Raw genomic sequence first — 21,991 nt, 5'->3', positions numbered from 1 at the left:
AATTCTGGATGTAAGTTTTAATTCATCTTAAAATTTTAAATCTGCAGTGCAATACTTGAGATGAAGCTAAAGGTTTTTTCAGAAAACTGTATTGCTAAGGTCACCTGCAATAAATGCATGCTCATTTGTCTCGTGTCACCTGCCAAGGGCACATATTTAGAATGTTTTCCTGAACTTGCCTCCACTGCTTAGAAATTAGCACTAACTTTCAATCTATATTCTTGCTTAAATAATAGCACGTTTATTCATATTATGACTAAGTGATTTTGTTTTGTTGCTCACAAAATAAGTCTGTTTTTAATGACTTATTATGGAAAACCATTAATGAAGTTTTCCTTATCTGTTTCCCGTGTGATATCTTTGAGTTTCTAATCTAGAAGCGATGAAATGATAAAGTCACAGGAATCTGGAAAATTATTTTTGTGCCTTCTTGATCCAAGAAGTTAAATGGTGAAATACCTCATATCCCACACTGGCTTAATTTTACCATACAAAGAGTAAGTCTGATAACTGCAAAGTGGTATTTTCCATTTCCCGCTAAAGCGGAACAAACCAAAGTCGTTGCTTTTCTTCCTATTATTAATAGTCTGCTTTGACTTAACTGCTGTCATTACCTTCAGAAGACAGCAAAGCATAAGATGTAAATTCTGCCTTTACATCGTTGCTTCACGATAGCAACCAGTGAAGCAGCTAAGACAAAAGCAGTAACCATGATGAACTTACTATCTGATAAAGATTTGCTGCTCTCCCTGAAAAAAAAAAAAGCCTTACATCTGCTGCATTCATAGAACTGCTGAAAGACAATTACTGTTCAAGTGAAAACTGCCATTCCTTGAGATGATTAAAATCTATAGTTCTACCAGAACCCGGAGCACAGATGCTGTCTGTAAATAGTGGCATTTTTGCTGTGGCCCTCAGAAGGACAAGACTTAAACTGAAGCCAAAATATAACACTTCCTTGTGGACCTCTGAGCATACAGCAATTACAGATCAGATGAGATATTGTCAAGGTAGTGGCTATGTAAGTTTGTGAATCAACACAGCCACTTCTATTGTATTTAAACCTAATTACAATAATCTACAATACTCAGTGCTTTGGTCAGAGTTCCTTAGTCAAGGTAAGAGCAAAGCCTGAAGTAGATTCTGATCCAAGTTGCCAAAATTTTCCACTCTCATTCACCTCAAGGGGAGCAGAGACAGCTCAGCACCCTGTGCACTGCACTCACAGGGGTTTGCTTTCATCAAAACACCACCAAACTACGAGAGCCAGGAGTCAGATGATTTCATAAGGAATGAACACAGACAACACTTACAGTGGGTAAAATGGGTAAATTTCTTTAAGTTGTTTGTGCTTCTCATGCCTTGTAATCATGGGAAGTGCTCTCTCAAAAGGAAAATACCCAGCAGCTATTAAAATAGTATTATCACAAACTCGATTTGATTGTCTTATGGATAGCTTGAAATTGAATACACCAAGGTCATTAACCTTCAATACCCAAATTTTGTTTTTCTGTAATTATGTTTTCTAAACACAGGAACTCTGAATATCAGAGCCAACAATACACACACTACACTACTGAACAAACGCTGACCTTCACATTTAGAATTCATGGACAAAAATAGTTTTTAAAGTAAGCATTTATTTGTTTTAGACTATTTTCCCTTCTGAGGGATATTCTGAATTTCAGGTTAAGCTGTTTTCCTTCCTTTGTCATGATTTGCCCCTAACTATGTAATAAAAATGCTCATACAATTCACATTGTATGATACTTATTAGCTCTTCTATTGCTCTTGTAATGTTTGGAAATAAGTACGTATAAACTCAATTTGCCCATTCTTTATTGTGCAGTGTCACAGGATTATAGCCCTTCATTTAAAATTCTGGGTGTGTTTTATAGAGTAATAACTGCCTGAAAGCACTGTATTCTTCATGATCACTCTTTCAGAACATGAGATCTCAATTCTTATCGTGACCTTCAATGCAGCTACACTTAAGTTCTCCTTTTGTAATTTTTCCCTGTGTTACAGTCTCAACACTTGGCACATTTAGAGACCCCCCCCTCTTATAACTGTAGCACTTACAAGTCTATTTCAAAAGAAAATTCACTCCAAGCAAGCAGTTGGTTTGTGACAAATATGTCGCCCTCCTTCATAAGGTGATGTATTTAAAGTCATATTGTAACCCACTTTTACTAACAGTTATCCACATTTATGGACAAAAGAAACAGTGTCAAAGGAAATGGCTGGAAATGAAATGAGAAGGACAAAAGGGAGATATGGCATTAACTGACAGAGCACCCTAGATGTCTGTATAGTAAGGGAAAAAAAAAATCAAATTGGCAGAAATCATGTGCATTCTTTTTATGTTGATTTGTATTTAGGATTTAGTTACCTGTGGAACAAAACTGCAGTTTTTCTTTTGTGTGCACAGTACCTAACAAAGTGGGTCCCAAAGCATATCTACAGATTTCACTGCTACAGCCTGATTTCTCAGATCCAAATCCTCAGGTCTTTGAGAATCTGTAGTGCCTCCTCATTACATTCAGAGTAAACATCTATTTCCTAGATGTTGGAAATGGGGAAAGCAGCTGATTCTCTGTCCCACCTCTGCAAATAACAACAATCTTCTGTATGAGCTATGGCTTTAAACAAAGGTAATTTGATGTTTCTCTCAGTTTAAGTCCTATAGATTACTGTTAAGTAGACGTAACTTACACTATTAAAAGCCTCATTTGTTAGGACACAGAGGAGAAACATCTATGTTGCTGAAGCTCCAGAGCATAGCAAAGAAAAAATAAACCATTTATTTCAGCACAGGGCAAAGTTCTTGCCTTCCTTCAAAGAGTACAAGTACAGTTCTGTTCTTAAACATAAGCTGACAGAGTACATCTATCTGCAGGTACAATTGCTTAATTATCATGGTAAAAAAAAAAAAGAGTCAAAAAGTCACCTCTCTCTTTCATCACAAAGGTAACAGCAACATAGGAATGGTGGACCTGAAATCAGACCCGGCAGTATTCTCGCTTCATCACTGCTTGAACCAGGATTAGAATCACTGTTTCATGCTAGCTTTATTTTGTTAACCTGGCCATTTTTGTGATCTCAATTTTTAAAAAATTTTTAACCTGAAATATCCTTGTTAAGTATTTCAAGACTTAACTTTCAGTTAAGTTCTGGTGATCTTTTAAAACAAATAGGCCAGATAATGTTCTGTGACGTAAAAGCACTCTGGTGTAAACCAGTGCCTTCAAAAAGATTCTTCATGGATACAGAGCTCTGAGCTATCACATTGCAGTGGAGGGTCAAGGCCTCACTCTCAAAATTCCACAGGGATGCTGAACAAACTTTGCATTAACAGCACTCACCCTTACTGGGAAGACACTGTGAAGAGTTTTGTTTGCCTTTCCTGTCCTGTAAGCGTGTGAATGTTGCATTGCATCTCTCCCTAAGCTGAACTCTTATAAAAGAAAATTGAAAGCACTGCAATCAAAAGGCTGCCAGTCTATCTAGCTTATACCATTGTATGCACAGACTCAGAATTTCAAAATAATGTATAGTTGACTTTTTTTTTTAATAATTGAACAGGTATTTTATTAATCCCTATTGTTCCCTATGTATATATGACATACAAAAATTGATGGTGGTCTTTTTGATGTTCAGCAAATATTAAGTTAGATGGCTTATTTCAACTAAAATCCTGTACAGCAAAATAGCACAGGTATCACATCTAAAAATAGTGTTTCAGTGCAAAATATGGAAAATTCAATTTGTTTTCATTTGTTATAGGACTGTATTATTTTTCTTCAAATGCATAATAATAAGGAAAAAAAATGCAAAATCTATTCAGCATGATGGAAAGCATAGGATTTTTTCTTCAAGTAAACATCATCTGACATTCACATCTTCCTCAAAGCCACAGCTGGGAAAGGGATGCACTCAGACCAGAGATGTCTTCCTGTAAAGGAGCAGTCTTGTAACAAATTTGATAACCTACACACCCCAAGAAGTTCACTTTTTTCCTCCATTTGAACACATCAGAAGCAAAGATCATTGCACCTTAAAAAGTATGAGGGCCAAAGAATAGTTCATAGTAAATAGTTTCATGGTTTGTTTCTGTCTTTAAACTAATCTGCTTTTAACTCATTATCCAAGGTTGCATGCCATTTAAGGAGATGACAACTGCCTAAAACATCAGATTGAGTTCTTCTGTCTCAAGATTATAAACCAAAGTAAAATTAGACCTTTTTCTTCCAAATGATGTGGATATATATGTTTTGTTTTATGCACTGCAGACAGTTTCTACTTCCAACAGTTCCAGATCCCTGGGAAGCTGTGTACCTGTACCCGGCCAAAGTATAACAGTGCCCTCATACCTCATGTTAAATGCTTGTTACTGAATATCTCAGTTTGGTGACTTTGCTCTGGAAAGTCAGAACCTTGCTCTATGTGGCTGAGCTCTATTTTATTTCTGTGCAGTTAAAAAATAAGGAAATAAAGTATCTTCACACAAAAGCAAGACTATCAGTCCCAGGGATGGCTTTTGTTCCATACAGATGGCAGGGGGAAGCAATTTTCAAAAAGAAAGAGGAAAACAAAAAAGAGAGGAAAAATGCAATTGTAAAAAATCTACTGTGGTGAAGCACTGGTATAAATCAGTGTTTATGCAAGCACTTCACAACACTCCTTTAAACAGTACACGGAGGGCTTGAAAATAATGCCTTTACTGTGTTCGAACACAAAGAATCTTAGGTACCATCCAAAGACAAAACACAAACTTTCTGGTTGCTGGTGCTTGTTTCTCAAGGGATAGAAATTACTAGACTTAATTTCTGCCTACTTCACCAAAGAAAAGTTCTCAGTGTTGAAAGAATCTCAGGACTCTGAGCCATTGGGTCTTAACCAATGTAGTATCATAGTTATTTGGTCAGTTAGCCTGATCAATTAAGCTGTTTTCTCAGTAGTTTCAGTAGTTGATGTAAAGAGGAACTACAGGAAAGAAAGAGACAGGCTATTCAGCAGGGTCTATGGTGACAGAACAAGGGGAAATGGCTTCAAGCTCAAAGAAGATTTAGGTTACATATAAGGAAAAAAAATCTTCTACAGTGAGGGCGGTGAGGCAGTATGATGGATTCTTTTCCCCACAAGAGCCTTCTATGATCAATTCTTTTCATCTCTGTTCATCCTTATATACCCATTCCAGACCTGATATGACTTGTGGTTGTTTAACCCACTGCAATACATTGTTTCTCATACGATCAATATTGTTCACAAGTCCTATCTCAGATTAGTTTCATGCAAAATTCAAAAATATCCAGAGAAGTTCACTATCCGCTGCATCCCAATCTGTCAAACAGCTGTTCCAAACTGCCTAGAAATCATTGCAACTCCAGACTGAAATTTACTGGAAACTGTATGGAAGACCAAGAGTTGATACAGATCCAAAACAAGGTGTTCAATTGTCATTAAACTGAGATGGGAAAAAGCAACTACAACATTTTGTTGTCATTGTGTAGGTATGAATACTATGAAACAAGCCAGCAGATTGTTTTTCTGACTGACCAAGGAATGAAATTCACTGCAATCATTTTCCTCAATCTAAAGCAAAACAAAGAATCATTTGAAATACTTTCCCTCAATGGAATTAAGGTATGCAATCACCCATTACCTTTTCAGGACTCTGTGGTCGGAGTAAACTAAAGTAAATGAGTTGTTCAGTAGGGTGGGAGTGGACACCCATTACTTCATATCTTTTTCACTTAGAAATCAGATGTTTTGTAAATCCAAAATCACTCAGTCATATTTTTCCACACTGCTGTTTGTTTTCTAGGAACCATCTACGAAACACTTCAGCTCAACTTAAGCAGAGACACAGCTGGATTTAAGTTAGTGGAATTATGGTGTTTAATAGCATCATTATAGAAATCAGCCTGGCACTATGATGCAAGCTTGTTTGCCATCAGAAGCAGGGCTTCTGTATTTCCTAAGTCACTACCACAGCAATACAAATTGATACACTGGAATTCTCTAAAACTTCAGGTGTTAAAAATCATAGACATACCCACAAAAATCAAATTACTAATGCATGTAGTTGTATTACATATTACAAAATTTACTCTGTCTATTTTAGGATATAATAGTCCTTACTTCCATTTTTTGGCAGTTTGGTATATATGTACATTGACACTGTCTCCACTCCACTGACTCCATTTCTCAAGGTGATTGAAATGGATGGATGCAGTGGACACACAGAAACATGAAACACTTTAAGATCTAAAAAGAAGTTGCAAAAAGCCACAGTGTCCAACCTTCTGGCTTCCCTGGCCACACTGAACGAAAAGGAATTGTCTTGGGCCACTGACGAATAGGTCTTTCTGAAAGTAATGCCTCCTATTTATTTCCAAGGAAACTACAGCTGATACAAAGAGCACAATAACATCATTTGATAGAGCAAATTCTCAGCTACAAAGTGCTATTTTTTAAACATAGTCACCACCATTAGTTATGCGTATTTGCCAGTGACAAACAAGAGATTTCATGCCATGCTTGTAAAAGTCTGCACAGCCATTTGGAATGTGGTTTGTCTTCCATTGCTGCAACCACTGAAATGCACCACTGTGCTGATATCTGTTGTTTGCTCAGCACGAAAACATTCAGTAAGCGTCACTGAATGTCAATGGGTGCAACTTAATCTTATTATTGTGATTGGACTCAGCCCATTGATGTAGCCTATCCATATCCCTCTGCAGAGCCTTCCTACGTTCAGTCAGATCAGCAATCCTGCCCAACACGGTGGTTTCTGCAAACCTACTGAAACTCAGTCATTCATAGTTAAACAAATCTGGACCCAGTACTTTGATCTGGGGAGTGCCAGAGGTGAATGCTACCAAGTTTAAGCACCTTCACAGTGGCAGTCTCTTCTATCTGGGAGTTTGTGCTCCAGCATGAGCCCGGTGCCTCTCATCCTTCCACCACTTAAGACCTCTGAGAAAGGTCAGGTTTAATCTTCCATGCACCTTGTAGGCAACTGCAGCCAACACTCAGAACCTCCCTGAGCCTTTTCTAAAGCTAAGCAAAGGCAATTCCCTCTCACTGTCCTGGGATGCTTGGTGCCCTGAGCTCTCCCCAGTCCCGAGGCCCTGGGATGGGACTATAAAGTGAAACATGAACTATAAAAATGATGAACTCCACTGCTCACTTCAGCTTTGCCTGTCCAGGTCAGGAACAAGCCTCAGAAATGATCTAAGGTGCCTATTTCCATGCCTGCATACAAGCTGTTACCTTGTTTCTGAGCTTCGGTTGAGCTACTGGTCCTAGGTTCTTCTACAAACAGGTCACTCTTCAGACGTCCTCATATTGTCTTTCCCAAAAATGTTTCAGAATCTAATGTCAAGAGAAGTCATTACCATGCAACAGATGGCAGCAGAGGGGCTGTCTGACAAAACGGCATCTGACATAGAAGTGCACATGAAGCAAAGGTGTGGAATTGAAATCCTCCATGCAGAAAAAAAAGTGGCTCCCACTGACATCCATTGACATTTGCTGATTGTTTACAGAGATCAAAGAGTGGATGTGAGCACAGTGAGGCAGCGGATGGTGTGTTTCAGCAGTGGCAACAGTGACACGGTGCAGATTTTGATGACCACAGCATGCAGGCTCTTGTTCATCACTAGCGAAAATGCATAGCTAACGATGGAGAAAAACTATGTTGAAAAACTGTTTTGTAGTTGAAAATTTGCTCTATCAAATAATGCTATTGTGGTCTTTGTATCTGTTGTAGTTTCCATGGAAATAAACAGAAAATACTACCTTTGGAGGGACCTACGCATTTTATATACAACCCAAGATAATTCCTCTTCACTCAGTGTGGTCCAGACAAGGCAAAAGGTTGGATACCCATGCAATTCATGATCAGAACTACGCTTTTCACCTTCGTGGCTTCAGCATGTCAGAACAGATAAACCTCCGTAACCTTTATGGCAAGTGATGCAGTGGCATTTCTCCATTAAAAGCTCAAAAGAGGCTTTGAAGTGTCCTTAGTTTGTCATAAGTCCGAATTGGATTTTAACTGAAAATTCAACAATGAGTTATAATCTCAGCAAAGAGCTCTTGAACATATATTTTGTCATCACTGTGTTGTCACTGAACTGAGAAGGACATCTCAGATTTTGCAGTCTCATGGTTATTTCATCCTAGACCAACTGACTGAATACTGTGTGTGGTCACAGTGCTTAGGAGCAATCAATCTTGTTCACCAGGAAAAAAAGATTAGATGGAAAGGAAAAGTCAGAGCAAAAACAAAACCAAAATAAAATCCAGCATAAAAGAGAAATACTAATAACAAACAAGTGATGTTGCCAAGCTATTGCTTCAACCAGGAGCTACAAAACTATACTGATGTTAACACAGAATGAATATAGAAGAAATAAGATGAATATTGACCTTAATAGTTTTGAGAATACTCAAAAGTTCTCTTTACAAAAGCCTCAGTGCTAGTGGGAATCTGAAATCTAGTAGGACCTTTCATATCTTATTGCTCACTGCCTTTCTGTCAGAGCCAAGAGTCTAATAGCTTACTCTCATCTGGATTTGCAAATTAGTAACACTAAATCTAAACTAAGATTTCTTCAAAAACACATCTGAATACGTTGCTACCAACCAATCTGAAAGATTGGTACCTGTGCGATTTCACTGGCTTCCTTATCCTTTACCAACTGGACACCATATCTTTTTTCCCCAGAAAAGCGCCCTGACCTTGAGGCTGTAGGGAAGACTAATGTATAGCAGAGAGTGCATAGCATGTGGGGGTAGAGAGAGAAAGCTAAAGGGGTCATAATTCCCTAATTCAGTGATTAGGACTCCTCTTCTCTTCCAACAAGCTAAAAAAAAAAGTCTCCAGATATACTATATCCAAATAACTTTGAAATTAATTCTTATTTCAGTTAATAAGTTTGAATTATGGAGACATCAGGTATCTCAAGAGAAACCAGGTATAAAGCTCACATGGATAGAAGAAAATATATTCTTTTAGGTAGCTATTGTTTTTGTTCTTCAGTATTCTGTCTGGGCAAATCTGACTCTTCCCTTGCAGTGTCTATAGAAGTCAGACATTTAAAGTCATTTATTGCACAATCGGAGCAAGAGACTTCAGAAGATGGCACATCTAAATTTCTTTCTGGAACAATCTTTGCTCAATCATGAAAATGGCTGCAGTTCATTAAGGTATCAATTTAGCAATGTGTTTTATAAGGCCTACAAACATGTCAGTACTTGCTTTGATATCCATGGGGATAATCTCTCCTGCCATTTTTAATAGAGATTGATGTCACTCTTGGTTTTATGCAAAAGTAGCTTTGCTTTTAAGAGTTGCAAGAACACTCACATAGCTTTTTCCATCCATTTCCTTTGAGAAGATTGTTCAGAAATCCCTGCGTTGCTAGGCTAGCAATTCCCTTGATAGTAGCAGAAGTGCCAACAGAGACAGCCATGTGGGCTGCTGAAGCTCAGCTTTAAGAAGATAAATACTGAAAAGTTGTTAGCATGTTTAGAACTGAATTCATAGTTTCAAATGTACTTGTCCCTGTGTAAGTTCTGAACTCCTGCCTTCCAGGGGAAGATCCTGTTCACATAGATGAATATTAGATGCCAATTTCCTTTAGGTTTCCATTGCTCTCCTCAGTTCAAACTGTGTAGCTGAAAGTGCTCACTGTTGAGGGATGCTGCTGTATTCTATCATTTCAAGAAGTCATTCTGGACAAAGTGGAAATTGCTAAACGAATGAAAGAATCTTGGTATTTTCTACGGAATTCACACTGTCAGAAAGAGCATGTGTTTTCTTATGTGCTGCATTAGCTCTACACACGAGCTGAATTTAACAGTGTAGATTTTATCTCTAAAACATTGTGTCATATTTGTGTAGTTACTTTATATAGTTTTCTAAAGAATATGTTGGGTCATTGGACTAGCAGTATTTTTTAGCACTTCATTGTTTGCAGTGTTTAAATTCTATATGAGACATGTATCAAAACCAAATGATGTTTCGCTTTTCATAACTGCAGCACATTCTGAATGTCCTGAGGCTGTAAGTGACTGGCAGAGAGATTAGATAGCATTGCATAACAGCAATGGTTGGGGAACAGTAGAGCTGCATATACTCCTTTAAACATGCATCATTTTAAAAATGTGATTCAGACAAAGGAATATTTTGTGGTCAGATGACTATTAAATTACAAATTATTTACAAACCAAGTTTACATTGTAGCATTGCTGAGATAAGAACAACGGACAATAATATGGCATAAGGTTCAGTTATTTTTTCCTCTCTCTGAAACATGTGAGGCATGCCATTGCAGTAACTTCCCTGGGAGTACCTTAGATTGAAGGTGTAAAGGTCTTTGATTATATTCCAGGTTCACGCCACAATTCGTCTTTCTTCAGGAGTACTGTAGCAGTGAACTAAGGAAAGTAGGAGGAAGGAAAAAAGACTAGCATGTAATGCAAACAGCAGAAGTGTGCATTTGTGGAGTTTTTCATGGTGTCTTAATTGATACCCTGTCTCCATGTCTTGGAATGGCTTCTGTTTATGGGTTGTGACTGTGTATATGTATCTAAAATAGGACATAAACAGTACTGTAAATGAAAAATGATTGTAATCTTCTGAGCTGGAAGCATGGAATTGGAGATTATCTCCTCAATATCAACTCATAGAAGTTCTTACCAGGTAGGTCCAACTGATTGTTGTATAGCAAGACGTGCTGAAGATTCCCACGTGCCAGTGCTAACCAACTCTACTAAGGCTGTGCACTGAGTTTATTGTGGTAAATGTCAGCTTAACATATCAGATGTAAAGATTATGTTCAAGTGCAGTGAATTTGATCTCTCTGAAATATACTAGATTTACAGATCACGCTACACAAGCTGCATTGTGTGCTATTTGTATGTGCTGTATAGCTGCAGTACACACAGGTATTTCATGACTGAAAAAGATACTACAAGTAGACTTTACTGAACATGACTTGAAGACTTCAAAGAACTGGTTCACTAGGTAATTGTTTCTTCATTTCTGAGGAGCTGTTTGTTGTGCTCTCCTTTTCCTTCCACAAACTCATTTTCTCAGTCTTCATTTCTATCCCATTCCACCTTTCAATGTCTTTCAATGCATGCCAAATAGTAAGACAACCAGACAAGTACTAGCAAGGCCTCTTCATTCCTGCTACTCAAGTATAGCTGTTGCAACAGCAAGACATTTTTTCTATGCTCCCTTAGGTATTGCTTCACAGCACAAGTCTAAGCACTCTGTAGTTCACTTAGCTCCTAATTCAGTCTTTTCTCTGTCTTTTTTTTTTTAAACAATAATGACAACAGTGGTGCTGCGTAACGAGATACCATGTATGATAATGGAAGGGGGAAAAGATGGGAGAGATATTTCTGGCTGGGGGTCAACATGGATCAAAGTATCTTCAGACAACTGAAAGACTATAGTACCTCTTAACATCTCTATGGTAGGAAGCAGAGCACAGGTGCTACAAATCACTGGGGAAAGGCAGTGCAAAATGCATATTAAATACATCAGAAAGTTGTCTTTGCAGTCACAAGACCCAAATGTCTTTTTTAAAGCTTCTGCTCTGCACAAAGAAAGCTACAATGACATCTAACTCCCCAGAGCAGTTTCTAACAAAAACTAAGCAAGCAAAGTCTTTTCTCTATTTTACTTGTTTTAAAAAACTTTTATATTGACTTCAAAGGAAAAATATGCTATGGAACACTTTCCCAGTGTATTTATAAGCACAAACTGTCACTTTATTCTTAAAGTAAATAAAGCCACAAAATCCATAGCTCAGGCCTGTCAAAAACATACTGCACTTAAATCAGAAGAAACATTTCACACTGCCTCTTCAAAACAATTTTACTAGCATTCCATTTGACTATGAAACTAGTTGTGGAAACAGTAAACCTACCCAGCTTTAAATTGTTAAGTGTCAGAGCTGGGGTTACGTTCACAATAGAACTAAATGATGTACAGCACAAACTGAAAGACCTTTATTGAGTAAGCAATTTGTTGTAGTTTCTGGTGAAGCCTTTCCATTGACATGACTTTAGAAATAAACACTGGCTATATCTAACAGTAAAGGAAACATTCAAGATACTACTTTATTCTCCCTTTCTCCCTAAAGCCTGTCACTTCTTTCTCATGCATCTGCTAAACCCCAAGGCTATTGGAAACATTCAGAGTTGTCTTTGAAAACTAATCTGCATGGAAGAGACATTGAAAGTAATGGCAACCTCCGCTCTTCCTGTTACTCTTGAATTGTCTACAGAGATGAAAGAGACTAATTGTTTTTTCTGGATTAAGGACCAGTGTCACAAACTCGGGCAGCTACGTGTTTTTGTTTTCCCTCATAAAAGCAAAATGGTTTGAAAATGAAACGGGCATGAATGGGCATCTTCACTTCAGGGTTATCACGATGGTGCTCCCTCCATTCTCTCCAGGACTCTGGGAATTCATCTCTACTAAATGACAAATGTCTATACCTGTTTTGGAGAGATTTGTTTCCGAACCCAATTCCCTAGGATGGCAACACAGCACTATCTTTTCAGAATGGCATTCAGGTGCTTAGCTGTGTCCTATGCCAAGATGTGCTGAAGAAATTAATCTGTGTCTGTTTTCTTCCCATTGCAGTTCAGGGTGTGGTGTCAACAGAGTAACTTGCTACCCTGGAAAGGATGCTGATTTATTTGGATTTATCTTTTCAAAGACCAGTGTATCATCAGTCACCCTACAGAATGACGCTGAAATTGTGTGGTCTGCTTTTCTGAGCATGGGTAATTGCATGTTACATATAAAGCTTTTCCTTAAGCAGCAGGTATTTTCAGAAGGGTGCAAAAGCAGAGTACCAGCCTAAGTACACAGCTCACAGACAAATTAAGAGTGCACAGATGGGATGCAGCGCCTGAAGCCCACAGGGAAAGAGCAACAGAACTGAGCATGCATTGTGTTTGATGGTGATTGAGTAGCGTCTGTGTGCTTGGTAGTGAGTCCCGATTTTGTATTTCAGGGTGGTCATGTGATGCTCAAGGAGCTATCTATTTAATTAGTCACACCTTAAAGTTTTCATTTACTAAGTGTTTGAGTACCTTGCTCTTCTTAGAGGATGTCTGTTGTCACTGTATAAGAATTAACTTTTCTTCTGGCAGTTATTTAAAATAAACTTGTGAAAAACAGATGTAGAAAGAAATAAAGAACATACTAAAAAATTTTTAATTCTTCCCTAACAAATGGGAAATTTACTAATATCTGTGGAAAATTCAACAGATAAAATAATAGGCCCTGGTGTGTGATATATAAACTATTTCTTCATTGCCTTGAAATCTATTGGCAAATTTATCAGGTAGGGATAATTGTTTTAGGGATGTTCATGCTTCTGCTACTGATCTAACTATTCAGAGCAATTAAGCAGGTTTGCTGTTCATTGGCTGTCATGTGCATAATTTATGATCTAGTTCTTCAAAGCATGGAACTCTGTGCTTTGAGTCTCACCTATCTTCCTTGTAAGTACTGTTACAGAAAACTTCTGAAAGGAGCATCAAAGCATCAAATCATATAGATGTGTAAACCTATACAAAATGAGTGAAAAAGCAATACGTATGCTCAGAAAACCAATATAGTCAGCTTGCAAGATTCTAACTGTGTGGAAAGGACATGAAACTGTTTGATTATTTCTATAGGTGATATGTATTTGGTTATCAGAGACACTTACTATTCATCTAGATTAAGCTGTGCAAAACTTAGTATATTTGGCTCAGTGCTTGTCAGCTAGAGCTCTTGGAACAACAGAGGACAGAGGAATCGTAAGAGTAGCGGGCTGCAGGGAAGCAAAGAGAGAAGAAGGAGCCTGCACCAAGACAACACATTTGGATGTATGTGAGGAGGTGAGAAGTGGATATTAACAGAGCTTCCTGCAGTTATACTTCCATATGGTTAAGCAGCTGTGCTTGCTTCTCTCAGAAACATACTCTGCTGTTACTGCCTGGAGGCTGATTCATTCAGAGTTACACTCCAGGCCATAGCATAATAAAGCAAAACCATACTTTCTATTTGGATTGTAATATTTTAATTAAGTGCCAGGTACAATGTTAACAAGCTTCTAGGTGACTTAGAAATCTGCCTTTTCTATCAGCATTCTTAGTACATGATTGAATTGGTCTTACACTTCATTTGAGCCAATATGAAAGTGGATCTATACCTAATGTGTACTTAGATTTCTTGTTTCGATTACTTAGAAGTAGAAAATGAGAAATATTGTTATTATACACACCAGCTAAATCACTCCAGCTGGATTGTGAAGCTGAGTAGTACACAGCAATGCTGACAGAAGAGAGTGAGGAAAAAACCTAAGCACGTAAAGGAGAAACCAAACAGGGAAGATATTCAGTGTCCTGAAGAATTATTTTTCTTAATACCTGATACTTTTTAGACTCAACCACAAAACTGAACAGACTATTCATTCTTATTTCTATGTCTTAAAAGTCCACAGGTTAGTTTACACTACTCAGATTGCATAATCTTACTTTCCAAATCTTGAAGAATGTCTGTTTTAACTATTGTATTTGCTTTTGATGAAGGGGGGGAGGAAGAGCATGTGGTTATATGCTATTTAGTTTCCCCCTTTTCTTCAGTCACTTCCTCTTTACTTTGCTATTATTCTTCAGGTAAGAATTATTAAATAGTATACATTAGCCAGACTTGAAGTTGAAACAAGGAATTTACTTGGGATATTTTAGGAAGATGGTGGAACTTTAGATGCAGCTAAGAGATGTTTGCTGACACATCTCTATGCTGGGTGATATTAGATAACAAATTGTAAGTAACTGTGAGATGATGTTAGGTTTGGATTGAGCTGCTTTTCTGGGCACTTGGTCCTGAATTCAGGATGTCTTTTCTGTAGCACTTCTGTTTTCTCCATTTGTATTTAGTACAAATATTACCAGTACATCTGTGTACACATCTAAGTAAGATTAATTAATATATTCTATGGCTTTTCCGTAAAGCTGCTACAGCTGGCAGTGCTGGCAATCAGAGTAATTCCTGCAGATCCTAATTAGCTTCAGATTGTGAGGAAAGAACCAAACCCAAACACTACCAGAAATGACATCTCATATTTGAAAGTGTCTGTAACCAGAAAGGTATTCCTACTCTGTAAGTTTCCAGGATGACAATATCTCTTCTAAATTTGTGAGGGAGAGAAGAAAATTAAAACCTAGCATTACATAGCACCATTTTCATCACATTTCAAAATCTTTAGGAAAACATACACTCACATTTATCTCCTTCTTTCAGGAGAAAAAAGGAAAAACCAAACCTGTTAAAATAGTCAAGATTAAGACCATAATTTTAAGTCCATTTTTGTTAGTCTTGTTCTGGAATATGTGGAATATATCTTGTGGAAAAGTGTGGTACTGCATTACATTTCTTAGCCATCTGTTCATACAGTCATATAGATTATAACCAAAAGGAAAAGCTGAATTATAAAGAACATTTCGCTAACATATATATCCCTTAAGATATGATCAAATGTTTCATAACAAGGGAGAATAAAAAAAATGAACACTCCTTGTGAAGAACTCTAGAACTTTTTGCAAAAATATCAAGAACCACTGGAAATATCAGTGAATATGGTAAAAGATATAAACAGAGAGAACTTTTCTTTAGAAGCAAGTAAAAAATTGTCTCATAAAAAAAAAAAAGGATTATTTCAATTACACAGATCACATCATGAGTTTTCTAAAGAAAGCATAATCTTCTACTAATGCAGCTTCTTTAACTTGATAGTACAAGGTTTGGTTTGAACCCAGAAACCTCTTGTGGAGTTTTAATATCTCCTTGACTAAACTTAGAAAAAAAGAAACTTTGCACAGATTATTTTAAGCATTCCAAAAAGAACTTTTGCAAGTTTCATACATCAGGGTTTTTCTGTGCATGTACATAACCAACAAATATACAGATGTTATAATTATGAAATACACCAGAAAGAGAATAAATAAGAGTACTTACCCTTATCCTGAGCTCACTGTAAAACTCCAAAGGAAAGATCTCCAGAAAGAGATCCTTCCCCCCGGTAGTCAGCTCTTAAATGGGTCTAGGAGAGGTGCAGCCAGGCTCCACCCCTTCCAGCAGCACAGGAGAATTGCCTTCACCTGTGCTCCTAGGGCTGATTCATTGCTCGCTTCAGGTGGTCAATCAGAGGTTCAGGCCGTGATTCAGCAGCCCCATACAGCGTGCAACAGTCCAAACTTGTGAATCTGTCTTTCTTTTTCATCACTTTGTCCATATATGCTTATAATTTACTAGTTATACCTTTAGAGGAACTAGTGATACATTTGGACTCTGTTCTGGTAAGCAGGAACTAAAATGCATCAGAACTATGTTTACAGTCGTGGCATATTTTGCATCACTTGAAATTTTTCAATTTGTGACTCCATTTTCATCTGACATAAATACATTACCTGGAAAATTTCGAAAAAATGGAATGTATAGAGGTGCAATCAGATATTCAACTCAAAGAGAAATCAGATAATGTCTCTTTACCAGACCTTCACAAGACCCATCTTGTCAGAGAGAAGCACTCCTCACTTCACAATCACGCCTTATTCATGTCATTGCTTTTTAGTTGTAGACATATTTATGAATGACTGCATTCAAAGACGAAGCGCAGGAAAAGTGCCATCAAAAATCTCTGACAAACACCTTGAGAGCTCACTGAGAATTGCAGCCATCACCATCAAATCAGACTGATACATTAATGTCACAAAAACAAGGTCAAATATGTAATTTTATATTCTTATTGCTCTCTCTTTTTAAAAATGTTTTAATAAAAATATTAAAAACTAAAACAAGTTTTGTTACTTATACACATTAACTATGTTACACGTAAGGGCTGTGCTGTAAGTAATGCCTCCTATTTTATTATGTTGATGCACAACATCAGAGGCAGATGTTGGTGGTGTGGCAGTAAAGGTTGAACCTTCCCACCAATATCCCATTACATGTTGTTGCTGTGTGACAGATGGCAGCAGAGCAGCAGTCTGACAGAATGCTGTCTGACATGGAAGTGTGTAAGAAGCAAAGGCGTGCAATTGAATTCCTCCATGCAGAAACAACTGCCCCCACTGACATTCATCGACTCTTGCTGAATGTTTCTGGAGACCAAACAGTGAATGTGAGCACGGTGAGGTGGCAGGTGGTGCATTTCAGCAGTGGGAACAGTGACAGTGGGTCACCTCTGCTGGCACAGACTCTTGTTCATCACTAGTGAAAATGCATAGCTGATGACGGTGACTCCAAACATTTCCCAAACTGTCACAATTCTTTAAGAAGCTTTATTATAGCTAGAAGCATGTAGCTTTTGAACTAATGATTTCATAGCTGTTTTAGCAATTTCCCTTCTTCCACCACCTCATGTACCTCCATTATCTCGAGGTCTTACTGTCCTCTAGTGGTGAAGGACTATGACAAGTAAAGTTATAGGAGCATTTAAAAGTGGATATTCTATCCATTACAATTTTCATCTTCTCCATGTAATTTTCAGGCCTCTCAGCAAATGAATTCCTGAAAGCAGCTGCTGATCTCAACTGGATAGACAGTAATAAAGTTACTAAAGGTAACGTAGTAAGTTCAACAGTTTCTTGAACTGTGAACTATGGCCCAAAGCTGAATTCGTTAGGCAGTTTACAATTAACCATCAGTATATTGTATTATTTTTAGCTTTAAAAGGAAAATCAGCTTCATTAGCAACTCTCATAAACATGCCCATAAAATACAGCATGTTTGGATTTTAGATGGGTTTTTCAGCTTATTTCTTCAAAGTACAGTCTTCTAAGTATTAAATTCATGACAAACTTGCTTATAAATGCACATTTCTAACTTGCCAATCTAATGATGAATTGTAATGAATTTCTGAGTTATTCTATTTCCTATATCCATTTCCAGCACTTCAAAGTACTAGAACCCCCAGGTATGCAGTTTCATGTTGGGTCACAGAAAGACGGTGTAAGGCGGAAGTCAGTTACAGTGACGGATACAGCCACAGCCATACAGGGTCACATGAAAAAAAGAAGATATCTACCTTGTCACCATCACTAGACAGCTCCAGGACCCTACAGTCCACTCAGAGCAGGTGGTGGACTACGGAACTGCTATCCGCTCCTGCCTAACGTAAGGGTGTCAGAAGAAGACAGACGCAGATTCCTTTCATGCAGATGAACAAAATGCAGGCACCACAACTGGGCAGAGGCAACAGTGATTTTCACACTCAGAGCTTAAGAGCTGGCAGTTTCAAACTTTTTTTTGGAACAACTAGATTATGAGATTCAAGACAGATCATCTGAATCGGAAAATCCCCCACAACTTGATTGTGTTTTATATCAGGATCATATTACACAGAAGTAAGAAACTGAATAAATAGATCAGTCATTTGGCTTATTCAGACTTGCTGCACAGTTTGGAGTACTGGTGAAAGCCAACGTGTTAATAAAAGGCAGTCCAATAACAAGCAACCTTCTAGAGCAAGGTATTCACTGACACTGAGAAGAGGTAGAATCATATATAATCCAGGACAAAACTAACTTTTGAAAAATTACCATACAACTTTTCACTGCACATCCTCAAGTAGAACTCTTTTAATCACACTTTATCAGACACAGATATTTTTGAATAATAAATGAAATCATAAAAAGTGATCAATTTGATTCAGTGCAGGCACAGACAACTCATAGTCTCCTACAGAGGGCTTCTTACAAACTTTGTGACTGTGATATGTAGACACGAAAGACATTCCAGTATCTCAGTTAAAAAAAACAATGTTTTGTAGGTTTGTTCAGCTGTCATTTATGTAAAGCACCTTTTGCTTATAGGTCATCTATTTTAATCATAGCAACTCTTATTTTTAACAGCTTGTCAATCTCTGGCAAGCTATAACCTCAAAATATTCATCAGATTCCTTCTGTCTTTCTATCCTGCCCTTGTACACTAAATTTTACAAGGATATGTAATTGTATACTGGATACATTCATTTGTAAACTGAACATAGGCTAGCTTGGAGATCATCTTAACAGTGTATGTAAATAACCAATCTTATTTCAGAAAGCTAGTTCTTGCAGCTTTACTTACCTCCATCGGACAGATCCTCAGATCCTTAGATTTTGTTCATTAGCTGTTGACAACTCCTGAAATTAAATAAAGTCTAAAGTGAAAAACTTCAACAATAAATCATGTGATATGATATTATACATTAAAGACAAAATAAATCTCCCTAGAGACGTTATGTAAATATTTCTATATTTAGTATATTTTAATTAACAGCAAACAATGCTTTAAGACAAAGTCAGGGCAGCTAATCAGAATTCAGCAAAGGGAAATGGCATGCAATGTGATGCTGAGCAATAAAACTGGGAAGGGAAGTAGACTTTTCAAAGTAGCCAGAGCTTAGAGACTGGCTGAACAATGGCCTGCTTGTGGGAGGTACTGAGTGACTATCGCTGCATCACTTCTTTATTTTTCCACTATTTTACTTATTAAACTGTATTTACCTTGACCCACAAGTTGTTGGTTTTTTTTTTTTTTTTTTTTTTTCTCTTCCAATTTTCTCCCTCATCCTGCTCAGTGAGTATTGTGATGAATGACTGATAAGAGCTTAATTGCTGGCCAGGGTCAATTTACCACAACAACTCACACATGAATTGTTTTAACTGCCTCTCTATATTTGCTAAATAATAGTAACGTTAAACATGAAGGTGCTGAAGTGTCCCAAATGTCCATGCTGAATGGTGAAGAACATTATGACAGAATTCACCCAGCATCAATGTCCTCAAAGGATTAAGGGTTGGGTTGCTCCAAACGAAACTTAAAAGAATAATGTAATAATGTGAATCCATTTTTAAAGAACTTCCTATGATACTTCATACATTGAACAATTTTCTGAGTCAATTCATTTCAAAAAGTTAAGACAGTTCATCCTCAGATTTTCTGTGACACTACTTCCAACATTTCTGCAAATATATGAACAGCTGGATGTATTTCTGAATTGTTCTAAGGGGTGATTTAAAGCAATACTTGTTCATTTACAAATTGGACATTGAAATAAGATATTCTAATCTCTAAACATTAGAGAAAACCAACCCATGAAACAACAGGGAAGCAAGTATAATCTTTCTGTTCAGAAAGGCTTGTGCTAATATAGTCTCTACTACTCATTAAATTTCTGTAATACATCCAGAAGCAGCATTAGAGAAACAATATCTTCAGCCTTCTGAGCTATTTGCTACTGTTAAATGGATATTAGAAGGAATCCAGGAGCTCTTACAATAATGTAGTTTTTATTCTGGGCTTAAAGCCTGGAGATTTTGACTTTCAAAGACCTGAACTAGACAATAATTCAGTTTTAGCATCAGCATGAACATATTTCTGATTATTTCTAGAGCTCAGCCAGCAGAATCTTGCTTTATTACAGAATAGGCTCATTGGCTGAATCACCTTGGATATTATTGTCATTATTAGAGAAGACAATAGCTCTCTTCTTACAATTATAACATATTATATATATATATATATTTTTCCTCGCTGAAATGGATTTTAACTGGAAGAAAAACAATATAATCACAAATGATATTCAGACAATAAATTATTTTTCCCCAGGAAAACATAGGGAGAAAGTCATCCAAAGTCCCGTTAGTGGCAAATAGCGCATTTTCCCCAAACCCAGAATTTCCATTAAGGGAAATACTTCTCCTCTATTGCACAAACGAGTAATTTCCCCCTTAACAGATTTTAAGATTCAGATCTGAGTCACTGGAAATATATTTCTAGGAGATTTCATCTTTTTTTCTCATAGTAAGATTGGTCATGGATGGCACATAAGAGACAAAAAACACTCCTTGAAAGTAGTGACATTATTGTTTTTCATGCTGACAGTAAAAGAAGTTCTGGGATTTGGGAACAAGATATTATGCTGATTTTTATGGATATATATCACTGAAATACCCAGAATGGTTGAAGGGACAAGACAAAGCTTTTGAAGAGGGTGACAGAGGAAAATGGTACCTAAGCCTGCCTTCAGCATAGAAAACTTATTTTTCAGGAGACAGAGAACACACTTAGTTTAAAAAACTATCTACCAAACGTGCCATGTCTGAGGATAATTTAAGGGGCAGATAATCTAGAGCTGTCTTATTCATAAAAAGGAAGATTTTAAAATGGAGAATCCAAAAGTTTAAACGGAGTTGTGGAAGCAGCACAACATTGGACTGGGTTGCCACACGATGCAATTACTAGCACCTTCTTCTTGGTAAACCCAATATCATCCATTCTCCTTTATTCTCCTTTAGCGTCTTCTAACCATGTCCAGAGAAGGACAACAAAGCTGTGAGAGGTCTGGAGCACAAGTTTTATAGGGAGCAGCTGAGGGAGCTGGGATTGTTCAGCCTGGAGGAGGCTTAAGGGAGACCTGATCGCTCTCTACAGCTGCCTGAAAGGAGGCTGTGGTGAGCTGGGGGTCGGCCTCTGTTCCCAGGTAACAGTAATAGGACGAGAGGGAGTAGCCTCAATTTGTGCCGGGGGGGTTCAGCTTGATATTAGGAAACATTTCTTCCGAGCAAGAGCAGTGAGGCAGTGGCACATGCTGCCCAGGGAGGTGGTGCAGTCACCGACCCTGGAGGTGTTGAAGAAGCCTGTGGATGTGGCACTGAGGGACGTGCTCAGTGGTAAGATGGTGATGGGTTGGACAAGATGATCTTAGAGGTCTTTTCCAGCTTAATGATTCTGTGATTCAAAGATCACTATTTTAAGGTGGTGAAAGATAGTTCCCCACAGTGCCTCATCCTTTTATAAACACATACATTAGGCTTGTCTCCTCCTTGTCAGCCTCCACGCCGCTCCCGCCGCGGCTCAGCCCTTCCTCTTCCCTCAGGGAAGGCTCCCGCTCCCCCCGCGGCCGCCAGCCAG

General features: G+C 37.7%; 1 long non-coding RNA gene across 2 annotated transcripts in view; it reads right to left on the bottom strand.

The window, feature by feature from the left end:
• LOC104911545 overlaps positions 1 to 21,985 on the bottom strand; it is a 55,167-nt gene extending 33,182 nt beyond the window's left edge. For both annotated transcript variants that reach the window (XR_004160170.1, XR_004160169.1), the window contains exons 1-2: positions 21,886 to 21,985; positions 19,163 to 19,218 (exon numbers count right to left, since the gene is read on the bottom strand). This is a non-coding gene — a long non-coding RNA (uncharacterized LOC104911545). The remainder of the gene's footprint in view (positions 1 to 19,162; positions 19,219 to 21,885) is intronic.
• Positions 21,986 to 21,991: the final 6 nt, after the last annotated feature.

Source organism: Meleagris gallopavo, chromosome 6 (assembly GCF_000146605.3).
Source record: "Meleagris gallopavo isolate NT-WF06-2002-E0010 breed Aviagen turkey brand Nicholas breeding stock chromosome 6, Turkey_5.1, whole genome shotgun sequence".
Taxonomy (NCBI): Eukaryota; Metazoa; Chordata; class Aves; order Galliformes; family Phasianidae; genus Meleagris; species Meleagris gallopavo.
The sequence above is the reverse complement of the archived record's forward strand: the minus strand, read 5'-3'. Positions and strand labels throughout refer to the sequence as shown.